General features: G+C 40.1%; 1 long non-coding RNA gene across 1 annotated transcript in view; it reads right to left on the bottom strand.

The window, feature by feature from the left end:
• LOC101748427 overlaps positions 1-10,515 on the bottom strand; it is a 155,847-nt gene extending 145,332 nt beyond the window's left edge. The window contains exon 1 of the long non-coding RNA XR_005839161.2: positions 10,457-10,515. This is a non-coding gene — a long non-coding RNA (uncharacterized LOC101748427). The remainder of the gene's footprint in view (positions 1-10,456) is intronic.
• Between the last annotated feature and the right edge of the window lie 13,336 nt (positions 10,516-23,851).

Genomic DNA, 23,851 nt, shown 5'->3' with positions numbered 1-23,851 from the left:
TGGCATTGCATGACACTGAGCACAGGAGAGCCCTGGCCCTAGTCTAGGACTCCTAGCAATAGAAATAAAAAGAAAAAAGTTTCAGCTCTGTGAGTGTTGTCTGTGTAATAAATCTCTTGTCTTTCACGTACAACTGGAGAAATAGCAACTTGCCCCCATAGGTACCTATTAGACATGCACACAGTTGTGCAAAGTCACATGCACACAATGATAACCATTAAAAGCTTTATAGTTTTCCACTAGCCGGGGTAGTTCGATACGGAAACAAAAGTGATGAAAAAAATATATTATTCAAGAGCCATCTCTTACAGCATCATCTAACTTAACTTGTTCGTATTACTCTGCTATAACTGATTTATTTTTCCAGTTGGCTAAAATATCTATTGTGATATTTAGCCTCGAACAAAGTGCAGAAAGGAAGGGCTTTGAATTGTTTCAAATTAATGGCTATAAAGTATGACTTAAATGCTTTTATTCAAAACTAATTATTTGAGAGCAGGTATCCTTATACTTCTTTAACAGCAGGATGCAGCATTTTTAGCATTATGAAAAAGGAGCTTTTGCCATGTAAACTCATGGGGTGAAATCTCATCCTTGATCTTCAAAGTGTGACAAAGAGCTATTGATTGGGAGCATATTGTCATTTAAATTACAATTAGGGATGGGTGAAAGGTGGTTATTCAACAATTCAAATCTTTTTAAAAAATGCTGTCAAGGGCAACTTAACCTTAACCTAAACACACACTTTTAAAAACTTCTGAGAGTTTCAAGAGTTTCAGATAGCAATATGTTTAAAGCAACAAATCTGTAAATTCTTAGAGCAACGTACAGCGTACCTTATTAACGCTGTAATTAAAAAAGCCCTCGTGGAACACTTTCATTCTTAGCTCCCACAAAGCAAACATTTCCTACGAAAGTGAGGGAGGGGGGGCTAAGGGGAGGTCTTGGCAATTTTTAATCAAATTGTGTCGCTCAGTTCATCTCGCTAGAAGAGCTAATAAGATGATTTAAAGCCTAATCCCAATTTGTATTATCATCCGTGCAAGTCTTAATCTTAGAGAAAAATATAGTTTTGATCTCAGAAGTGGAGAAGAGCACCAGATCAGGACTCAGGGAAGGCAGTGCAGTTTGCAGTTGCTGTTGACCAGCTGGAAACCTGCAACAAGCCCCCATCCATACTTCCATCCTCTCTGAGACCCCAGGACCCAGCCCAGAACCTGTGTGAACCACAAGAACTTCTGAAGGCATCTGCAGTTGCTACAAATTTCAGTCACTCCTGAGGCTGCCAGGGAGAGGAGTCCGTGCTCTTTACTGAAGCATGCAACTCACTCAGCTAGACTTTGCCCAGAGGCCAAGAAAAGCTAAGAACTTCCCATATAAACCACAAGCCCTAGGGTACAACCTGCCACTCATCAACATTCTGGGCCCCTGCTGGGCTCTGGGGCCATGGTCTGCCTTCCACCATGACACCAAGACAAGCCACATGAGAGCACCCAGCACCATGTCATCTGGTGGCACGCTGGCAGGGTGAGGAAAGGACGGTGCCAGCTTCTGATGGGCTTCTCTTCAATCCCATTAGTCAGTTTGAGTTCAAGCAGCTCTCCCCTTTCAGAGAGGATTATACTGCCCTGCCAAGTTAGGAAGAGCATTCCTAGCCCTGCAGGACAAACAGCTTCACAGACCTGTGTTTATTTTCTTGGATGGCATATGTAGCCCGTTGTGTGATTAGGTAGCACAGCGGGGTTTGGAAAGTGGTATTTCCCAGGGTGCTCTGGGCTCTGGACCATTGCCAGCATCAAGATCAGGGAGGAATGTTTTCTTTCACTCTACACTGGTGAATGCAGTAGAGTTTGAAAGAGGTTTTGCCTTTCCCCTCAGCACTCAGAAGGTGAAGATTCCTTTTCACCACATCCACATGTATACAGTGGAAAGCTTTTCCTCACCTATTTATTACAAACAGAGGTCCTCCTCCACAATTGCAACAAAGCCTGTGAGTTCTGCTATCATCAAATAACTCTGCATCAGACTCCCAGTGGGTTACTATCCCCTTGTTAAGTCTCCAATTTGGTAGGAAGGGCTGAACCCAGAAGTCTCCACTGGACAGCCCTTCCTATCCGTGCTTCCTGGTAGGTGCAGGATGTGTGGCACATGGGCAAGAACTGCAGATAAGGTCAAGCTTCCCGTATTTTGAATTTGCTGGCACAGACTAACTGCAAGAAGAGGAGGAATTATTTTGAACAGAGAAAAAAAAACAACCACTGATCTGTTTTGGGAGTGGTGATAATCAGAACATCCTATTTAACTTTTGACCACAGAACAAGGGAGAAGAGCCAGTTAGGTTTTAGGAGCAAAAGCTTTTACGTGTTTGTTTCTTCTGATCTGTATTCAGACTGCTAAGTAATAGGAAGGGAATTTTGGTTAAGGCACAGTAATTGCAACATTTGCAGCTATGGAGCTGGTACAAAGCATGGTGGGTATATTCTGTATTTCTGGTTTTCCAAGTCACTGTGACAAGTAGTGTCAGCAACAGAGAAAACACTGCATAGACCTCGTTCTCAAGTTGAATAAGATTTTTTTCCAAACCCTGGGAAGCTAGAATCTCTCACTAAAATATCCCTGCTTCCTTGGGAAGGGGCATCAAGACTTGCATAGCTTGCAGAGTGAGCCCTGGTCACCTGGCTATCAGTGAAAGAGGCATAGCGTGATTCGCTGCTGTAAAACTTGGGTTCTCTAGCTGCAGTTCACTGCATGAGTAGGTGAAATCAGGAAACTTGCCATCCCTACTGATAACAACAACCTGATCCATGCCAATGACATCAAAAAAATAGCTTTTTTTTTTTTTTCCTGTATCCAGTTGTTTCCTCTCCCATTTTGCTGTTTATTGACAAATTTCAACGTGCATTGAAATAGAATGACCTCAGTAGGGCCTAGACCCTAGTTGGCTGGGCTTCCCGTGTATCAGTGCAAAACAAAGCAAGCAGTATCACTGACTGACTATACCCAGAAACAATTTCTACCTTGGTGCTCATTGAAACCTTTGAAACCATCTTGCTACAATACCCTTTCCTCCCGCATGCAGCGCAGGGAAGACTTAAAGCTGCCTCGCGAGCGTGGGACATGCCTACGTCCTGCGCCCCCTAGGGAAAACTACAGGTGGCAAACATGTCCTGTAGGTGCCACCAACTGCAGGTGAGTGGGTCCCCACACTGCAACACTGCCTCATGTACATACCTGCCACTGACTGTGCATGTCTCTGAGAAAAATTCAACGTGATGTGCACAACTTTGCAAAGACCAGAGATAACTTCACCTCAACAGCAGTGGGAGAGAGAGGAGTGGTGCATGCATTGGTTAACCCGAAGAAATCCAATCAAACCAGCTCTTGCAACTTTTTTATGAGCACTGCAAAGACTAAGAAAGAGAATGTAGCAACTGGGTATCTATCACAAAACTCACAAGTCACTGAAATACTGGAAAAGTACTACAAGAACACTGTTTGTCACAGCAAATAGGCAATTTACATTATCATTGCTTTAAAGCTCCCAGAACACACAATATCTATTGTATAGGCAATTACTGACGGCTCTTATCAAGGTTAACTCCTCTTTTGTTAACCCGGCCCTTCGCAGCGCAGAGGCAGAGTGGGTTTGGCGGCGGAGAGCGCACAAAAAGCGCTGGGGAGTGCGGGGAGCCGGAGCCGGGCAGGCAGCGGGGATGCGAGATGCGTTGGTGCCGCCTGGTGGACGCCGCACCGCCCCGACAGGACCCCGTGCACCCAAACCAATGGCTCGCTTACAGAAAAGCTCCCCGACGCAGCTCTCTGTTTCCTAACATTTGCACAAAGCAGTTCGACGGATAATAAATAAGGCGAAGCTGGGTTTAGTTCAGGATGTCATCCTGATTAGAGCACACAGATACGAGAGCCAGTTTTTTTTTTTTCCAGCCCCACGGTTTGTTTTTTAATTTGCTCTGGAAATGGTGTTTCCGGTTGCTAGAACCAAAAACATCCAAAACATCAACAAGAAAAACAGAAGCAAGAATTCAGTAGCTTCACCCCCCATCAGTGCTCCATGCGACCTCAAGGCTTAACCCAGGCAGGTCCCCGTGCCAGCTCTCCTACCTTCAGTGTGGTCAGCTTAGCAATCTCTCAGCTCAGAGGTCTCTCTGCAACACACTTTTTCCTCCCCCAGCTAAAACCAGAACAAGCAGGTGAATATGAATTTGCTTTTAAGAAATAGCTGGAATTTTAATGACTAATGAAAACATGCATAGCATTTTTCAGTCTCCAACAAGTTTTGGTTTCAGAGAAGTACTACTGACTGTTCTTAACCAGTATCCTGTCTGATCTTGAGTTTACCTGAAATCCCTGTTCTCAGTTCTACAGATACGTTAAGTGACTTTTTAAATACTGATTACTAAAAAGAAAATACCTTGTGGCACATTTGCCTTAGATTGGGCTCAGTGCCCCTTTCATCTGGCTCCTTTCTGATGGGTATCTTTTGGCCAGATGAGTCAGGCTGCCACCGGAAAATGAAGGTTTTTACAGCCCCCGAGAGCTTTGATTCCTCTTCATAAATATGGCAGCAGCAGCATTTAACGTTTTCAATCACTCATTTCTTGGGAGCTAGGAAGCATTTATGTATTAAGCACTGCTGGCCCATTCAAGATTTTTCACAACATGAAGCATTCTCAGGGGACAAGTAGCTGGATAAGTGGCCATGAGGTTTCTGAGTGATCATCCCATGCACAATACATTTTGTTTAAATTATAACCACATAATTTAAGAGCCTCACTTAAATTATAAAATATCCCCAACTCCAAACCCAATGCATTTACATGAAGTAACATTAACACAGGACTGGCATGCACGTTCCAAGTTTCTGTGGTTTCCCAATTAGTTCTCCAGTAACAGTATCACATTATGATAATTTTAAGGTGTTACAAATAAGATATCCAAATTAGAGATCAAATTCCCTGTATTGTATCTTTCTTCCTTGAGGGCTTACAGACCAGGCACAGACTCAGCAAAGAAGGAGACGTGATAAAAATGCTTGTTCTTCATATCCAGCCCCTAGTTCGGTGGTAGCAAAGAGCGACTCTAAGAAAGGCAGGTTACGAATAGCCCTTAGATGAACACTTCACAAGGTTATTCCCAAAGAGCAGGGGAACCTCTAAATATGATCTTTAATTACCAGAAGTTCTCAAGTGGTAATTTTTCAATAATTTCACTAACATCAGCTTATACAACTGAGATTTGCTCAAATTCATTACTGGCTTACATATGATACTTATTTCACGTGCAAACTAACCCCCAGTGCAAAGCCAAAGTCAATGGAAACGGTGGAGTTTCATTTTGCTCTCGCACTGGAAATGCAATGCTGTGACTGAGCCATACAAGAAAGCCTTCTTCACCTCAAGATTGGAGAATATTATTGAAACTTTCATCAAACGGAATAATGATTTCCATCTGTAACCTAATGTGTATAGTGCCTCTCCCAGTTCCTGGTAACTTGCTTTCAAGACACAGAATACTGTAAATGTTTGGATTTTTTTTGGCTGTCCAGACTTAAAAAGGAAGAGAGAAGGGCTAGAGTTACAGCGTTAGCCTGAAAATAGGGGAGGTTAGAGTTCTCAAAAGATATTTAACAAATCGCTAAAATGAAGTAGCATACAGCTCTGTGCTAGAAAAACAGACAAATCTTTGCTGGTTAAAAGCTCAAACAATTCAAGACACACTCATGGCAGTGGTACTCCCAAAATACCTCCAGTCATAGTCTGACATATATGTACTACACAGCTGAAAAACGTAAAATATGTTCATTTTTCCAAAACTGTCTTCTATTTCTGCAGCAAGATGCCTTATGCACTGATAATAGAGATTTATCCAGCTCAAAATGTGAGCTAGTAAAATGCTTTCACTGTACCCAAACACCAAGCTGCTTCATCTGTGTACTCCTTGCTTGAAGCAAAACTGTTAAGTAACCAGTACCAGCCTCATCTGACAATCTTTAATCAAACTTGGCATTGGTTTAAAGATTGATTAGGTATGTAGGACATCAAAGAATAAACCTCAGGGAAAGAAAATGAACAATGGCATTATTTTCTTGCAGTTGACTTAAGAATGAGTTGTATTTGGAGGATCTGTATTGGTCTTATAGAGCCACCTATTTTACTTATGCCTCAAAATATCCCAGAATTATTAATGGACCCATATTAAAGATTATTAGAATGATGATTTTCTTCACTGAAAACATGGAAAACTCCCTAGATTTTTAGAAGGGCATCCTAACCCAGTATTTTTTGTCCTTTGCCTAATTAAGAAATGATAAATTTTATAACAGGACAAGAAAATACAGGCAACATTTTAAGTCTTAAGCATTCCCTTAAGTTCAGCTGCAGAAATGGGATGTTAAGTTATTCTTGAAATTACATGTGTGATTTACAAACAACCCAGTATTTCCCTACGCTAATATTTTCAGACTAGCTGAAGAAAAATATACATCGAAGATTAACAAATGATGACAGTAATTTAGAGAACGTTCATTTTTCTCTCCCTCAGAAAAAGAGGGCTCACCCCAACAGATTAGTGAGTTCAGGATCACAGAGGCTCCTGCAGCTCACTGGAGCATTAATAACAACAGCTTCAAACAGTCTGGCACAAATACATGATATTTTTAAGATGACACTGCTTTATGGGGAGGGGGAGGACTTTGCAGAAGTGCTGGCATCTGAGAAATATGCCATCGCTTCCCAGTGATATGTGAGTTTACAAGTTGTCAAAATACAGTTCCTATTAGAAAACCATCTTTTTGATGGTTTGCCTGCCAAGTTCCTACAAGATGGTTTGAACTGGTCATTTCAAGAAAGCCACTCTGGACTGTGGAATCTCCAACACAGTTTTTCAATTCAGCAAGCAGATGGAGAGAAAAAAAAAAAAAGAAAAAAAAGAAATATACTGTGGAAAGCATTTTTTAGACCTCTTGCTCTTTTCCTTTTATTATGTATTAATATTATCATTAAACATCAATCACTTGGGTTAACCCGTGCACTGCAAGAGGTTAATATAGATTTGAAACGCCAGTCAACAAACGGCATGGCTAACACCACAAAAACCTTATGGCCAACTCCTTACAAAGCTCTCTCCTTTCTTTGCTTTTGGGCGATGCATTTCCACAGCCAAACCCCACCAAAGCTACCAGATTATTACGGGAATTTACCCTTTCCACCTTCCTTATGGAAGCAGTATTTTTGCATGAAATGGGATCAGTAGCCTCCAGCTCCATCAGCAGGAACACAGCAAAAAACAGCCCACAGACCCTATCTCTGCTACTGGTTAAGTGTAATCCCAACTAAATGTATTCCCCTGCTTTCCTATCTGCACCAGGACTACAGACGACTCCTGTGGGAAACTCAGCAGCTGAAGGACCAGGTGCTCACTGCTCGGATAATTATTTTGTAGCTGTCACAACTGGCTGTTAACACTTCTCTCCTGGCCTCCCAGCCCTGAGTACAGTTGACTGAACTATTTTATTCTCTTAGATGTAATTTTTTTTCTTTTTCTTTTTTTTCCTTTCCTTTTTCACTTGATTCCTAGCGCACAGTTCTCCATAGCGGGAAATACCTCTTCTTGGAGGGCTATATATACAATGCTCTTTTAAGATTCAGAAAGCCTTCCCCGATGGCTACATGATATTTGAAGATTGTATGAAAATACATACGAGATGAAAAACAGCATTCGGTTTACCTCAAGGTCGGGGAAATTTTGCAGGGGATTCACTTTTGGAGAAGCCTTTCATCAGTTTGCATGCCTCAGTGAGGGACCTTAAACATTTGGCCCCAAACTTCCCACACTACTCTCCGTGCAATCAGTAGCACTGCTAATAGTGAGGCGATCACTTGTGTATTTAATATTGCTCTCAGGGTTAATTCTACTGCCAGGTAGCAGACTGAACGACATGGTAGTTATTAGCCAGCCCTGAAAGTGAATTATGGACATGGAAAAAAAAAATTAGATATGAAAGGAATATTTGGAAAATTAATGATTCTGAACAAAATTAACACCAGCCAACCCACAAAATATTGAATATTTACTTTGTTCTTCTACTAGCATTTTCCACATAGATTTGCATGATTAAGTGCAACTGACAGTCACAACTGAAAAGCAGAAAGGAGGTCATCAACTTTGGATAGATCCTCCTGTAAGCAACAGGTTCTGGGGTGGTTTTTATGAACACGAAGAAATATTGGCTCTATTTCCTTTCCAATATAACTTGAGCTTCATTCAGTCCGGTAGCTTAAAAAGGTTTAGCAAATCTAAGACTCAGGCAGCGAGGGCTTCTGCGGTGCCCCAACATAATGTCATTAAGTGCTCAACAATGACTTTAAATAAGTAGCTTTTGGAAGTTATATGTCTTTGAAGTTTCATTAATTAGTCATATCATCGGGAATGTATGGCTAAAGTAAATTACAGTGTTTAAAATATCTACTCTTTCAATGTGAAAAATGAAAGGATCCAGCTACCTTGTCTTTATACTAATGAAGATATTATTAATTGGTTTAGCAAAAACATAGATCTAACCATAATGTGCAACAGTTATTAAAGATAATTAACTACAGATCATTGGTTTGAAACATCTAGTCCAAAATGATTTCTGAAGGGCACATTATTCTATGAGATAAAATAATTAAATTTCTAACAGCTGCATAAGACAACTGTGGCATATCTAGTGTTTTAATTTCTTTTGTTCTATCCTCATGGTACTCCTCTGTTGTAGATCTCGAAAACGCTCCTGGTGCTTCACCGCGAACAGTCGGTGCGGCGCGTGAGACTGAAATATTTCATGTCTGAGCAAAAATGATGATTGAAAGAAAAGGATTAAAACTGACAGCACAGCTAATAATACACACGCGCACGTGTGCATGTGCACACACACACGGTCGGCTCCTTCTCCTCGCAGGAGAAAAGGAGGCGATAGCAATCGAACGAAGCAGAGGGTTAAATGCGTTGCTGTTCTAACATTAGCGACACAAGTCCTGCTCAGACAAAAACAGCACATTTGCAAATTAAAGAAAACCTCGGAAAGGAAGCAATGCCAAATACTTGTAGATTAATTAATAAAGGAATCGCACACAGCCGCATAAAATTAAGCTGGTACAGTAAGGAGAAAAAAAAAGTAAGAAAGAAAAAAGAAGCGACTGAGGAGCTGGAACAGAAGTCTGTTTATTGAAACCCATATGTTCCAGGTCCAGAATTTCTGAGCTCATGGCTGCTCTGGTACCATTCCCAAAAATGTCTGTGGTCAGTGTCTTTTCTACGTGCCAGTATTGGGTTCATCATCAATTTCTTGATCTGTTGTTGTTTTTTTGTTGTTTTGTTTTTTTTTTAATAACAGTAACCTACAAATGCTTCTGATAGCCTGGATCTGTACTAATTAGAGAGTTATTTGCTTACAGCATTAGATTTCTCCCATGTTTTGTAAGAAAATTCATGTCCCAAAATATTCCTCATTTGCAGCAAATTTAGCTGTTTCAGCAGAGAGTGAGACTGAGGCAGGAAAGGCAGGGAGGCAGGAAATAACACAGCTCAGTCAAGATGAGGTGTATTGCTAAAGACTGAAAAAAGGCATTACCCCATGCCCCAGAACTCACACTGTGTCAACACCAACGATATCACCCTGTATTGATATAGCTTGATATCTTTTATTTTTTTATTTTTTAACTTTGACTGTAAGAATATTATTTTTTTGCTGCCAGCTGGTTCCTCTGTGACTTGAGAAGGGAGGAATGTTACGTGAGTACCCCTCAGGCTTTGAAAATGATTTCACAAAAGAATATCTCTAAAACATGGAAAAAACGGTGGCATCATCTACCTCAACTCCCATATATTACCCTAATCAGGGGCTGAAATACATCTGAAAACATAATTTAGGGTAAAACAGGCTTAGACGCCTCACCAGAGGAATAAAGGAAAGCTCACACCACTGTATGGGTGTGAGGGAACAGCTTGCACTTTGCTGGGACAACACAGGGATCTGCACCTCTCCTGCCTCCACTCCAGAAATGCACTCCCTAGAACATGTTTTGGTTTTATGTGGTTTTTAATTAACGATTCCCAGACTAATGTTTCCCAGGAATCCCAGTTAAAAAACCTGCAGAGGATTTTGAAGAGAAGAAAGTTGTTACTGTTATGAGGAAGAAGACTTCTCTTGGCAGGACGCTGGCTCTCGTAAAGGCTCTGTGATGTGAAGCAAGCCTCTGCAATCTGAGCTGACCTATTTGTTGCTGTATTTCAGGTAGCCAGATGTCTCAGTACTTTAGGAATTCAGAAGAAAATGATATTCTAGTGTATGCCCTGGTTTTCTTGCAGTCAGCCAGCTGGCTATCCACCGCTCCCTTCTCGTCCTCCCCCCGATGAGCCCCCCAGGTCACTTGCTGATCCGAGGCACATCCCTCCCTACCTTCAGAGATGAACCTGGGGTCCAGCTACATCTGTGCTGGGGCCTCTCGTTGTGTGTCTGGCACACAACGGACACAAGGCTCTCCAAATGTCAGAGCATGCCAGCTGATGCACATTGAGATTTAGAGCATCACAGATTTCACTGCACAAACAAACGCTCAAGAACTTGACAGGGGAGTTACCGTCTTTACAAGGGAAGGAAAACTTGCCAAGGGTGATTTAGCTACAGGTTAGGAGAGTGTTGAGGAGTAATGGGGAAGGCTAACGAGGCACAGGGAAACAGGAACACAAACAAGCAGCCTACAGCCTCTCCAGAGGATCAAGCTTTCTGGCACTGCTGTTCTCAGAGGAAGAAGTGTCCCAGACCTACTTTCAGCTGCCAAAGCGATCTTCTACCAATGTGAGTTCACCCAGCTACGGAGGCATGGAGCCCTACAAGCACAGACATCTCCTCTGCAGCTAAACATGCTGGCAGAATGCAAGCAAAAGATCCTCCTTGAAAATTATTTGTTTCATCTGGGAAATGATTTGCTTGGCTTAAATGACTCATGTCCCTAAAAGAGCTACCAGCCCAACACAATTCATGCCGTTCTCTGCTCGCTCCCAGACACTCCAGCCTCCCCATCACTGTCCTTTAGACCTCTCCTGGTGCCCAGATCCCTCCGCTGTCCTGGCTGCAGAGACCTGCAGTCCCAGGGCTTCTGCTTGAGGGACATCGCCTCTCAGTGCCCAGGCTGGTGGGTGAGCACAGGGGGGATCACAGTCGTGAAAGCATTGCATGCAGTTGAGCAATCAGGGCTTCAAGCAGGGCTGAACCACTTTGGACTTTTCCATTGCTTCCTCTGCCAGGGGGTTAAATTAAGGAAAATATGGCCTGGCAAGAGCAGAGCCCTGCGTTCCACAAAGGAGAGGAACAGCTGCCGAATACCTGGGACAGCAAATGTCAACAGGGCTCCATTAGTGTTCGTTCAGCTAAAGGGCTGGGTTTCCCCTCCCCCTGGTTGTGGAACTCTAATTTCACTGACTACAGTGATTCCACCAGTCTAATTAGGCCCCCAGATAATAGTCAAAGTACTTATTATGTTATCTTTTCACTGATTTTATATTATACACATTTGTCTGTTAAATATAATGATTTGATTTCCCAGATTTAAAAACTTTGGTTGGCAATCCACTTAAAAATCACAAGCTACCTGCCTCTGGTCCGGTATGTTCGCTATTTACGGCAAGCCCAAATGTTTGCTTTATGCTGTCAACCAAGAGAAACTGTTTGGAAAAAAAAAATAATAAAAATAATTGAACATCAGCCACTGAACCAGCAGGAACGCAAAATATTTCCATGAAAGGGAATCCAAAAAGACCAGCGATCTGTATGGTAACTATTCTCAGTGTGAGGAGCAGTGAGCCAAGTGCAGAAGCCAGGCTTGTTTCCTCTCTCCCCATAGCGTGTCCTATCCAAGTAGATTCTGAAAGAAGGGTACACTAAGTTCCTAGGCATGGCCATACTATTCCACCCCCTACGGGGAAGCTATTTATTTTAACAGCCACAAAATCTTTTCATTGTGTTCTCGGACTAAACATTTGGCTGTGCATGTGAGAGGTGCAGCTGCTCTTTTACTGGGAACTGTGGGAGCAGGAGAGGAGGTGTCAGGAAGGAGCAACGTGCTCCAGTGCTCTGCCCTCCTCCCCTCGCCTCCGCCAACCAGATATAAACAAAGTTACTAAAACAAAAGAACAACACTGAATTCCTGGGTTGAAAATAGCCCTGTACTCATTCAGGAAACATTCCCTTTCTAGTCAGCAGCCGTATTCCAACTCTGATGGATGTCCCCAGCTCAGACAAGCATCTCCCTCTGACCCATGGCCCTAAATCCCGAGCAGAGACCCTCTCTTTCCAAACCAGGGGCAGATCCCAATGTCACAGGTTCCTACACTGTTTCTGGAGCATTTTCCAGCAAAGAAAAATACCTGGGAGGTAGAGACACAGAGCTGCAGCAATATGAAAATCAGTTATGGCTGGAAAAAGAATTAACAAAAGGTAGCAGCAGGGTTCTCCATGGGAAAAATCAACACTTTCTCTCTCCTTGGCCACCAATGCTACAGTGCTTGCCAGCACACCTGCAGCCATCATTACACCTCTTGATTAAAGCAAGGATACCACAGTCCTATTGCTCAAAATTAAAATATAGATTGTGAATCCTATACCGTCTAGAACTGAAGAAATAATGTATTGACTCCCAGAGATTTCCAAGATGTTATTCCTCTCCATATGCTTAAAGCAAGTTCACATGACAGGACCTCTTTCTCCCATATCTGTCTTTCAATGGCTTATTACTGGGTGCAACTTTAAGAAATATTGATCATTTACTCACATAACATGAGGCACACTTGTTTCCAAAACTGAATGTTATACCTCCTGTAATAGAATCATACAGATTGAAAAAGACTACTAAGATCATCAAGTCCAGCCATCGACCCATCACCACCATGCCCACTAAACCATGTCCCTCAGTGTCATCCTCACACAGGTGCGTTTAGTTTCCAGGAAAGATGGGGCTTACAGGGTTCAGGTGTGAGGGGTGGCTGCATCCATCCCACAGCACCACTGGATTCAGATCCCAGCCCTAGCCCTGTCCTCTGGGCCATCCACCCGTCCCCACTGTGAATGAGCCATGCTAGGGGGCCGATCTGGCCAGTCACCCACTGCTCATAAGGGAGGAGAAAGAAATCCTTGCCTATGTGTGGCATGATCTCAGCCTGCCATAAAAAGTGTTATTTAAAAGAAGGAAAGCTATTTATTTTAAATTGAAAGCAAAACAAAGCAAGCATTACTTAGCGGTGTCTATTTTAGCGGTATTCCTCCAGGCTTGCTGAGCGAACCTGCAAGTGCAGCAGGCTTTTTATCTTTCCCTCTTCTAAATAGCAAGTTAAAAATTAACTGCTTCATCTTCACATTGCTCACTCCTTAAGTAGTTTAAACTTACTTTTAACTGTTACATGCCAACAAAACAGGTTGCTTAATTGATTTGACCTTTCACAGTATTTTTTAATTTTCAATCTTAGTTTCATTGTTCCATCTGGCACTTTAAAACGGCATCTGGTTAACTGTACTTAACCAGCTGATCACTGTACAGTTATTTTTAAATGTAATGTATGCTTAAACAGATGTTATTTTTATAGATGTAGATCTAAACTGCACTTGTATACGTGCTATGTCTGCATAAGCTCTTTCTGCAATTCAAATGTTGACACCAAAAATTACAAGCCAGAATGCTTATGAACTTCACTATTATGTTACTGCACTTTTTTGCAGCTTGTTAGGTAAACATCAATTCAGTTCTTTTTTCTCTGTTCATTACACATAAATAAAACATTAGCGTTTAGTTTATAAAGTGATGAACATTTCGCTGTGTTGGATTTAGCTTTATAAATACAACTGCTGTCAGCAAGAAAAAAGGATTTATTGAATAAATAATAAGAAAGCTAAAGGAAAATGAAAGTATATATGTTATGCAAAACGTGGTGTCGGTCCACAGGTCACGTAAGGGTCTTCCGACACATAGACATCCCGTGTGAGAATATTTAATGACAGTGTATTTGTGCAAGATGCTGTTAGTCTCCTGAAGCAAGAGCAGGCTGGTAAAATGCAGCAAAACACTGATAGCTGTAATTGTTAGCAGTAACTGGGGGCTCTGGTTTTAACGTTGTGCAGTGAAAAGCTTGAGTTCAAAGGTCCTCTGAAGGCAAGAATTTGACAGAAGTGATAAAAATGGAAAATGAGATAGGACTGGTCTAGCAGAAATAGCCTGGGCAGTCTATTAAATAAACACACACATTTAATAATTAGAAACTTTTACAGAATGTTGCCTTATTTTAAAGCCTCAAGTAAATTCATCTATATTCACTAAACTTAAGACCTCATTCTTTCAAACATCCTGCTGAAATTAGTGCTAATTGTCAAGGTTGGGACAGAGCCTAACCCAGAATACATGTTGTTCCTTTCACTTAGTGCTTATAGTTTGCTCAACAAATTGCAGTTTTTAAATATGTGTATTCATTAGATCTTTCTGGGAAGCCCTATATGTAACACACAGGCACCCAATTCTGAAAATGCATCTTGGTTTTGTGAACAGCAAAAAGAAAAAGTTTTTAAACAGGGGATTAAGGAGCCCTACAATATATGGTATCTTTTCTAAAAAGAACTTAAAATGCAACATAAGAAAAAAAATAATTGTGCAGTCTGCACGAGCATATGCTACTTTGCACAAAGGAAGTGGTCGCGGCACTGAATATTTCACAGAAAACTTTAAAGTATCATTCTCAAGGTTAAAAATTGCTGTTATACATAATACCTCAGTAATTGATAGACATTTTCTCTCTCCAGAGCCCATTTTCTGTGAAAAACACCACGTAACATCTGTTCATAAACAGTCCTTCTGTGAGAACACTGACATAGGTCTTGAGCTTCTACTGGCTCAATTCCCCTGCCATACACAGATGGCACGAGGTATTTATACAGCTGAATTCTCTGTAATACAAGCTCAACTATATCTCCAGGTAAGACTATGGGCAAACGCGCGTGTGCTGTTCTGCTGACTTACCTCAAGTCATTGAAACCCTTCCCTCTGACACAAAGACAAATTGTATCATACCATTACACGTGTTTTGTCTCAAAATCACCTTCAGCAATCAGCACAGAACTCTATAGAGATAAGGACATTTTGGGGCGCACAAAAATGCCGAGTTTGACATTAATGAACTAAAATTTGTATTAAGATACAAGACTAGGGCTGTTCTCTGTGTTTGTGATGTATGGATTTTTTCTTTCACGGAAAATATTTGTTTTAAAGATATAATTGCTTGCTCTCTTGCACGCAAAATGTTAAGTAAAGAGCTGAACCCTGGCACTCAGCTTTCACACACACAATAACAGAGAGAGTAAGTTAGCCAGTTTTCAATCGTATTGAGTTGGCTATTCCCTGTATGAAATTCCAATGAATAAACCTTACAAAGCATTCAGAATTTGCTTTCCTATTTATCTGCATGAAAATACGAAAGGCTTCATCTGACTTCTGAAGAAATGTAGGTACCACCATACCATCTGCCACAACACATCCGAGTCCTACGCACACATATGCCCATACTTTGCCTATGGTCTGCACACACTTAGAAATAAAGCGCATACATGGAGACTTGCAAGGTGAGAGACTTGAAAACTAGAAGCTCCAGAAACAAAGACAGCTGGTAGGTGTTTTGAAGTGTGTGTGGGGGGTAAACTTTGGCCAAAATTTCAAGTGTTCTTAATTGAATCTTCTTCAATCGAACCTTCCTTCCGTTCCTCAACAAGTTACCCTAGCAAGTTACTGGAGTTCATGACAGTGATTTAGGAGAATATCATCTACATAAAGACATGGGGAAAAAATCAGAATTCCTGACAAAAGAACACTTTAATGAGGATACATACTGATAAAACTTTGGAAAAAAAGGGCCCTATTTTAGGTCATTCTTTCAAGACGAATACGTACGTACCTGCAGGGGGCTGGCGGCCAATAGCTTAAACTATACATCGATTCTTATTTTACCTGTGGAACATGTAATGAAAAGGTTTCTCTGGGAACTACTCATCGTGCAGACTAAATGAAAATGTACTTTGTCCTTTCAGGGAAAGTATGGGACATCTTTCATATAACCTACGTCAGTGCAATGGTTGGGTGATGCCATGAAGGTGTCCTAGACCATGGAAAAGTCTTTGGTTCAGTATGAAATCATCACAGAATGAAAGGTGAAGCAATTGTCCCAGTGACAAAGCTCCTTTTCTATGCCATGGGTCTGGGGAACCCACCAACTGGCAAACACAACTTTGCTAAACCCAGAGCTACACCAGCATTTTGCCTCCCTTAGTATCCTTAAGTACCAGAGAGGAGGCTGTTTGGCACTCACAACTCCGGTGTCTAGATGAATCGAAAGGTTTAGTGGAGAAGAAATTGTCCACTGAGAGGGCACAATAACCAATTACAAGTTTTAAGATTGGCAGTAAAAACAGAATAAAAAAAATCTGGTTGCATTTCAGCTGCAGCAAAGGCTCCCCATGCAGTACAGGCATGGCACTGGGCTGCACTGTGTTTCTTTGGTGGCTGTCTATAAATGGGAGTATTACTCATGCCTCGTGGTCTCAGGAACAAGTTGTGAAATAAGCCCATTTACGCTTGTGATGTGCTTAACATTACGACCATACAAAAGCCAATAAATAGCACATGCTCAGCAAACATCTTTGCAGCTTCTTTTTAAAATCTTTGGCTTCTCAGTAATACTTGCCTTTTTTAAGATGAGAAAAATACAGCTAAATACAAATAAGGTTTAAGAGAGATTATGTGGAAGTGGATGCTACTTGCTTTTTTTTAAATGCTTTATTATATAAGAATTAAGTCAGAATGACACCAAATGCATCATTCAATTCGAATATCATGCTTGCTTATGGCCTGTAATGGGATCCAGTGCATTGTAAGCAATGTCTTGAAACAGCATATGTGATGAATACAACTGAGTGTATCAAACACCAACTGTACTAAATCCACAGCAATGCTTCCTTTCTGTAAGTTCTTTATGCTCCAGTAGTTTTCATTTTTATGATAAGTATGAGCCAAGCCAACACAGAATAAGTTCCACCGAGCGCTTTTCTCTTGCAAGAATCAATCACCTAATACTAATCAATTAAGACTGGTAGAATAAACGATACAGAGAATTATTTCATAGCACTGATATGAAGAAAAGAGCTTTATTCTTCACTGGACCTGCTCCTCTTAACACCGGCTTGTTTTAATTTTTCCTCCCTCTAAATTATCCTCCCTGCTAACAAACATTGTTTTGCTCAAATGGTGTTTTAACTGCACTTAGTGCACATTATAATGATCACATCTTTAGTTTTTTTCTTTTGAAGTTCTTGTTAATTAACAAATAATATCCTGTTTGAAAAACACAGCTTTGATATCTACCTTTGCTTTTAGTAATTACAGATACATTCTCATTATCAATATAATTTACATGTTGTTATGTTGTTGTGTTTTTTTTTCAGAATTTTGTGGGTTTTTTTGTTGTTGTTGTTGTTTTGTTTTTTAAATGGAAAACACATTTTAGGTGATGAGAGATTTGGTTGCAGATCACACGGGTAATAGTTTCCCATTTCATAGCCCTGATGCTCAAAGTCAGGACTTAGTAGTCTGTGACCATCAACAAAAGCTTGGACCACATAAGAGAGAGAGAAAGTTGTGCCTAATTGTACAGTTATAAGTGTGAGAGTAAAGAAATCCAGCCTGGTCCACAAGCTCCACTTCATCAATCGATTGCCTGGATAAACATCCTAGTGAAAACCCAGCAAAAGACATATCCACAGCTAAAGCAAAAATTAACAAAAAGACTCATTTACATCCTTCTCTCATCAACATATGAAAGGAAATTGGCAATCTCTAAGCTTCATATGTCCAAAAATGAGTTTAAAGTTATTCCCGTTTGCTAGCATCTTTGAGACTTCTGAAAAAAAAGATGTTTCACAAATGAAAGATATTGTGACATTCAACAACATGCAACAAAACATACGTGTTTAGGCAATGCAAGTCAAAAGAACTGCCACACTTGTATTGATATCTGCTGAATAGTTTTACTAAGAAATGAAGTTATCTGCCTATATCTTCTGATAACTTTACTGCAGATAGCGAGATGCCAGCTCCTGCTCTGCTAGACATCAACATCACTACCACAAATAGTGATGCTTTGCAAGATCTTCTTGAGATGCTGGAAGCAAGCACACAAACAAAGAAGGATTAAATAAATGAGGTCTTAGGGAGGTCTGGGCAAAACTTATTTCAGTTTGGATTTAGACCAGAATTTACCATCTGAATAACCCTAACATATACATGACAAAGTATAACGTATGTCCTTTTTTCTGAGCTGGTTTACATAACTGCCTCTGTAGACTGTGGTCCAACAGCAATGCCTTTTGGGAATTTCACTGTAGTCAGTAAGATCTTTGTTTTAGTAAAACTGTAAAACAAAATACAGCTTTTACTGACTGTAAAAAATTAAGTGGGAAATATAGTATAGGGAAATAAGAGGCACATACTGAATAGGGGTGGCATTTTTTTAAATAAAACTTCCATATAATCGTAAAACACTAGAAGAGCTGGATCCTTTCCCCATTATGTATATGCACACAAATGATGGAGATGAGGAAAATTAAGCATAATTAAAGCTGCAGGCCCTGTAGGAATGTCTTGTATCTAACAGAAAAGTCACTTTAAGTATGTGAGCAAGAAAGAGATTTCATGCGTGCATAGTAAGTCATACAGCTAAGTGTTTGCGAGATCGCCCCGGAGATTGAAGCCACTCCAGGACAAGGACCTCATCTTCACACTGGTGTCTAATGCACCTAGCACGCAGTTAGTGCTATAATAAATAATAATAATATGTTAGCATTAGGTGAGCATCTCTCTCATGATCAATTTCCTGCTGTTGCAGAAGGGTGAATATTGGTGGACTTTGATCCTTCCGAGATTTTATGTTTCTATCATAAGAGAATCATAGCACATAAGCACATTTTTTACTAATGCAGTAAGTAAGGTGGCAATATATATTGCACTGACATTAAATGAATATTAAAAGGGAATGAAACCATTTCCACATCACGAGGGGAAAAAAAAACCTTCAAGAAATAGATATACAGCAGCTACTCACAAAGATAGCACTTTTAACCTTCTTCATAGATTAAAAAGTTGAACCCATTACAAAGAGAACCTGACATTAAGAGTATTCACTCAAGTATTTTAAAATGCATTTTTTGTTGTTGTTTCTACAGTTGCTTTGCCTGCTGCCAAATCTCCATCTTACACACAAACAGCCCTTCACACACACACTCCACTGCTTTTCTCTTTCCCACTCTCCCGTGTCATTGTATCATATCAAGAAAGTGGTACAGTGCCAACCCAAAATGCACAAGGGTTTAGTCTGAAGAAAGAAGTAAGATAGAGTGCTTATAAATAATAAAGGCAGATGTTTCAGAGTGCTGTAATACAGCAAAATATCTTATTTTTGGAGGGCATCGGGTTTGTACATATTGAACTCTTGTATTTCACATTAGATTCTCCCTTCTTTAGCATCCCTACACAACCGTGTATTAAATTAGAGATTTCAAACCAGACTGAACAGTCCTCTTCTTACCCCTATTTTGTTGCATCTTGCCAATTCAATGTTTTATTATGTTTTCTGTCATAATATTACTCTTGTCCTTAGAAAACATGTATTTATTCCCACTTGGAATACAGCATCACTACTGTAAAGCAGCGCTCAAAAGATGACTGCAGATTCTGTCTGAGAATAGAAAACTTGAACTCTTCTATTATCCAAATATTTTTCAGAGACTTTGCTTTTGTGTGCGTGGCAACTGACGCATAATGAGATCATGGGAAAAGCCGCACAGCTGACCTGAACTTGTGGGTATAAGAGTATAAAACTATGAGATCTAATAAATCCAGTACATGACCCTACTCAGTTTCTGAACTTACTAAACGCTACGGTGAAAAGAATGCAAGCCTACATATTTTTCCTGCTGCATGGCAGAGTTCAGATGTATTATATTTACAGTTGTCTATAAATGTAACAATATAGCACGAAGTACACAGACATCTCCAACCCATCCTCACCAAAGGAACCAACACGTTCCTGTCACACACACTGCAGATATTATTTCCGTGCACTGAGCAGTAGGCAGGATGCAGCAACAGACTGACTCTGCTACCACGGCGCGTCTGAGAGGCTGTCAGCACATACTTTGTCTGCTAACCAGAGCTCTTTCAAATAATGTAAAAATACTTTGGGCTTGGATTTTCCACCTAGCTCTTGCTATGCCTGGCGGGTAAAGAGAGAGCCGAAGTTCAGTGCTTGGTTTGAAAAATAGCTTCTGTAGAGAAATACTGCTCTAAGAGATAGTGGTTGTGTATGTCAGCTGTTGAGCTCTGCGTGAGACTCATTCCTTTATTTAATGGAAAATTTAAGATTTCCTAACAACTATAGATTCCTCTTAACCTCTCAGATTCCATTAACGCTGGATGGGCATGGCTGAGTGAAAGGCATCGCTGCACATAAGCTGGAAGCTGTGGAAATCAGAACTTCAGCAGATGAGTGTATAGGACCAACTGTGCCCTCTAGAACTCAAGGAGTATTTTGGTATTTGGGTGAACCCTTCAGAAGATTATTAACTTCTAAGGGAAATGCAGAAGTTTATTACTGCTTACAAACTAACACAAATCCTCTTCCCCAACAGGACAACTGATATTCACTTAGAAGGGGCACATTCTTATTGTAAGAATAAAACCAAGCATTAAAACAGCATAAATGGCAACAATCTAATGCTTGATTGTTCCAGTAATGCGCAAAGTGATTTTTTATTGTATCAATTCTTAAAGATTTTTTAAAAACATTTTGTTCATCTTTCAGTTTTTATATTCCATTAGCTTCCTATTTAACTCTAAATAAACGGCGAGTTAATGGTTGGTATTGCAAACATGTTACAGTATAATCAAAGTGTTTATTTCTTTTAAAGTCTTACCCTGTATACCTCGCTTCACTTAAACAAATATTGGAGTGTGAGATAACAAAATATAAATACCTGTCTAAATCATAAGTTACATATTCATTTTAAATTGTGGAAAATTCTCCTCAGCCCTGTGTTAGCTAGTAGCTGTCCTCAACAGTTGAACACTGTTTATTCTTTACTAACTAATCATCCTTCTCAGTCTTTCCAAAGTTCCTGGCATTTCACTCGTTTACACATTGATTGAATACTGTTCCCAGAACTGCTTGTGGCACTGTGCCAAATGCTGTGATAATCAGCTGGAAGATTTATTCCAGTTGAGGAGTGTTATAAACATAAGGATTCATAAGGCTCAGTGTTGAAAATGAATACCGATGCTTTCTTTGAGATGGCTGAAAACTTTCTGTGAGCCTTCAATAAGAAGCAGTGATAGTCTTTGCAATCTCCTTCTATACACAGGCTTTGATTTGAAAAACATATTCATTAAGCTTGATTTGATATAAATATTAATAACTATCAGAGGTTTTAACAAATTAAAATATAATTTTACAGTGCCATGTGCAGAGCAAATCGTACATGAAAAGCCTTAAGGAAATTCATGGATTAACTACTGTGCATGGGATCAGACACATTTGCTGCAACAGGATATATTATTATACTGGTAGATGGGTGGAGAAAGAATACAAAGGAAGCTGAAAAAATTCAAAGGGAAGCAGCTGGCAGGTAAATGCACTGAGCCAGAAAGAAATAATAAGGAGAAAGGCGGTGAGTGGAAAATGGAAAGGGAGTAATTTCTTAAATCAAGAAACAAGAAACAGAGAGATACACAGCCCAAAGATAGGAATGCTGAAAAAAAAAAAAAAAAAGCAACCCAAACAACAGAACAGCAAACATTTCCAGTTAGAAAGAGAGAAATCCAGTTTGATTACTGGACTATGTGCAAATCAATATTACAAAATCTTTCAGACTATATTGAAATACTGAAGGCTTAATTAAGAGCCAGTGAAAGTATACAGCATGGCTGAATTATATGTTTAATGCCTACAGGGCTAAAATGTGTTTACAAAGAAATTAAAAGCGGTAGTAAAACAAAAGAAGGAAAATCACTGTTTTGCATTGTGGCTGCACTCTCTGAAATGATACTGGCATTGGTTTAGGTCACTGACAAAACCAAAACCAAGAGATTCAAAACTATAATTATGGGTGTCCATTTGGATGGATCCGAGAGGTGCCTTCTGGTCTTTCAACTTTCTTTGCCAAATAAAAGACGTCACTTTTCTTCTCAGTGCATACAGTTGCAATAAACTACACCTTAATGACCAATTCCTCAATGTCATCTCCAAAACTCTTTTAAGATGCATGCTTCTGAGCAATGGCCCGTCTTTTTCCACCTTACAAAAGCTTTGCCTCTTGCAAACATGTTCACAGTCAAATTCAAATAACAGCACACCAAATTAAACCATCAAGCACTCATTGGGGTCTTCTGCACTACCAGCATCTTTAAATATTTGGTCGTACAAAGTCTATTGGAATGACTCAAGGATAACAACTACCTAATAAGGAACTTTGGAGCCTTAGATGGGCATCCCATGATACTGCTTTCAGAAATGTGATAACATAATTATTCTAAATCTTTCTCCATTATTGAACGTGGGAAATGCAATAGGTTGAGCTTCACAAATGCTACCTTTATTTTAGAAATAATTTGGCAGTGGGAAAGATTTCAGAAATCTGTTTTTGAAGGGGTTATTTTTTTCTTGATGCTTTGTCTCAGAAGCAGTTAACAAGTGAGTGACAGATTGCTAGACTGGAGATTTCACTAATAACTAAAAATAGCAGAAGAAGCATGCCACAACACAACCTCTATAGCAAATCTTTTGGTATATATTGTACTTCTTCACTCAAAAGAAATCAGAATCCAGGATAAAAGCTTCCTAGGAAAACTTGCAGTTTTCCTTCTGATACACAGGACAGATCACCAGCATGGCAATTACAGGCCATGGCTCCCTATTGCAGTCCTGGAGATGAGAATCAGGTATGTATCTGGTTGTTCACATAGGCAAAGACGGCATTTCCTACTCGGTCATTTCTCAGAATTTATTCATGTTAAACAAAAAAGAATTTGCACTCAGTAATTTCCAGAAGTGCTAGATGAAGTTTACATTTTGAAAGCTGCCAAACGTTACACAGCAATAGAAAAGAAGAAAAATGCCCATGGGCAGATGCTGTGTGCCACTGGCCTTTGCCGACTGGCAAAAAGTTGCTTCGAAAGCAGTAATTATTGGAAAGTTTACCAAAAACCTTGGAAAAGCAATCCATCAGAACAGAAATCTTGATAAGCATAGCCATGATGAAAAAGTTCTTCAAAGCACAGGCAGCAAATTGAGGACATCAGTATTTTAATGAGCGCCTGTTTTCAGTTGTTTGAAGAAACAAGACGTAAGAGCAAAGGCTTGCATGTTCTGGCCGGGTCCAGCTGCCTGCGAATGGCTAGATGTTTGCAGCAAGAAGAGGAACTGAAGAGGGAATGAAGAGAGATGAATTGTGGTGTTTACCATAAAAGAATTTTTTGGCAATACTTCATCTTTTTAACATGATTGATATAAGAATGTATCTGTGTCGTGCCTTTCAGAAAAGGGCAAAAGATTTTGAAAAGCAAAAACAAAGCCTTCTCAGTCCACTTTGCAAAAGAGCTTTGGATGCAGACCTCTCATTACTTTTAAGTATTCCCGAACCACTAGCATTCTGAGATATTATTCCTATGACAAAGACTCTTATGAGAACAGGAAATGGCAAACCAATAAGTCCATTCCT

This window comes from Gallus gallus, chromosome 12 (genome assembly GCF_016699485.2).
Source record: "Gallus gallus isolate bGalGal1 chromosome 12, bGalGal1.mat.broiler.GRCg7b, whole genome shotgun sequence".
NCBI lineage: Eukaryota > Metazoa > Chordata > Aves > Galliformes > Phasianidae > Gallus > Gallus gallus.
The sequence above is the reverse complement of the archived record's forward strand: the minus strand, read 5'-3'. Positions and strand labels throughout refer to the sequence as shown.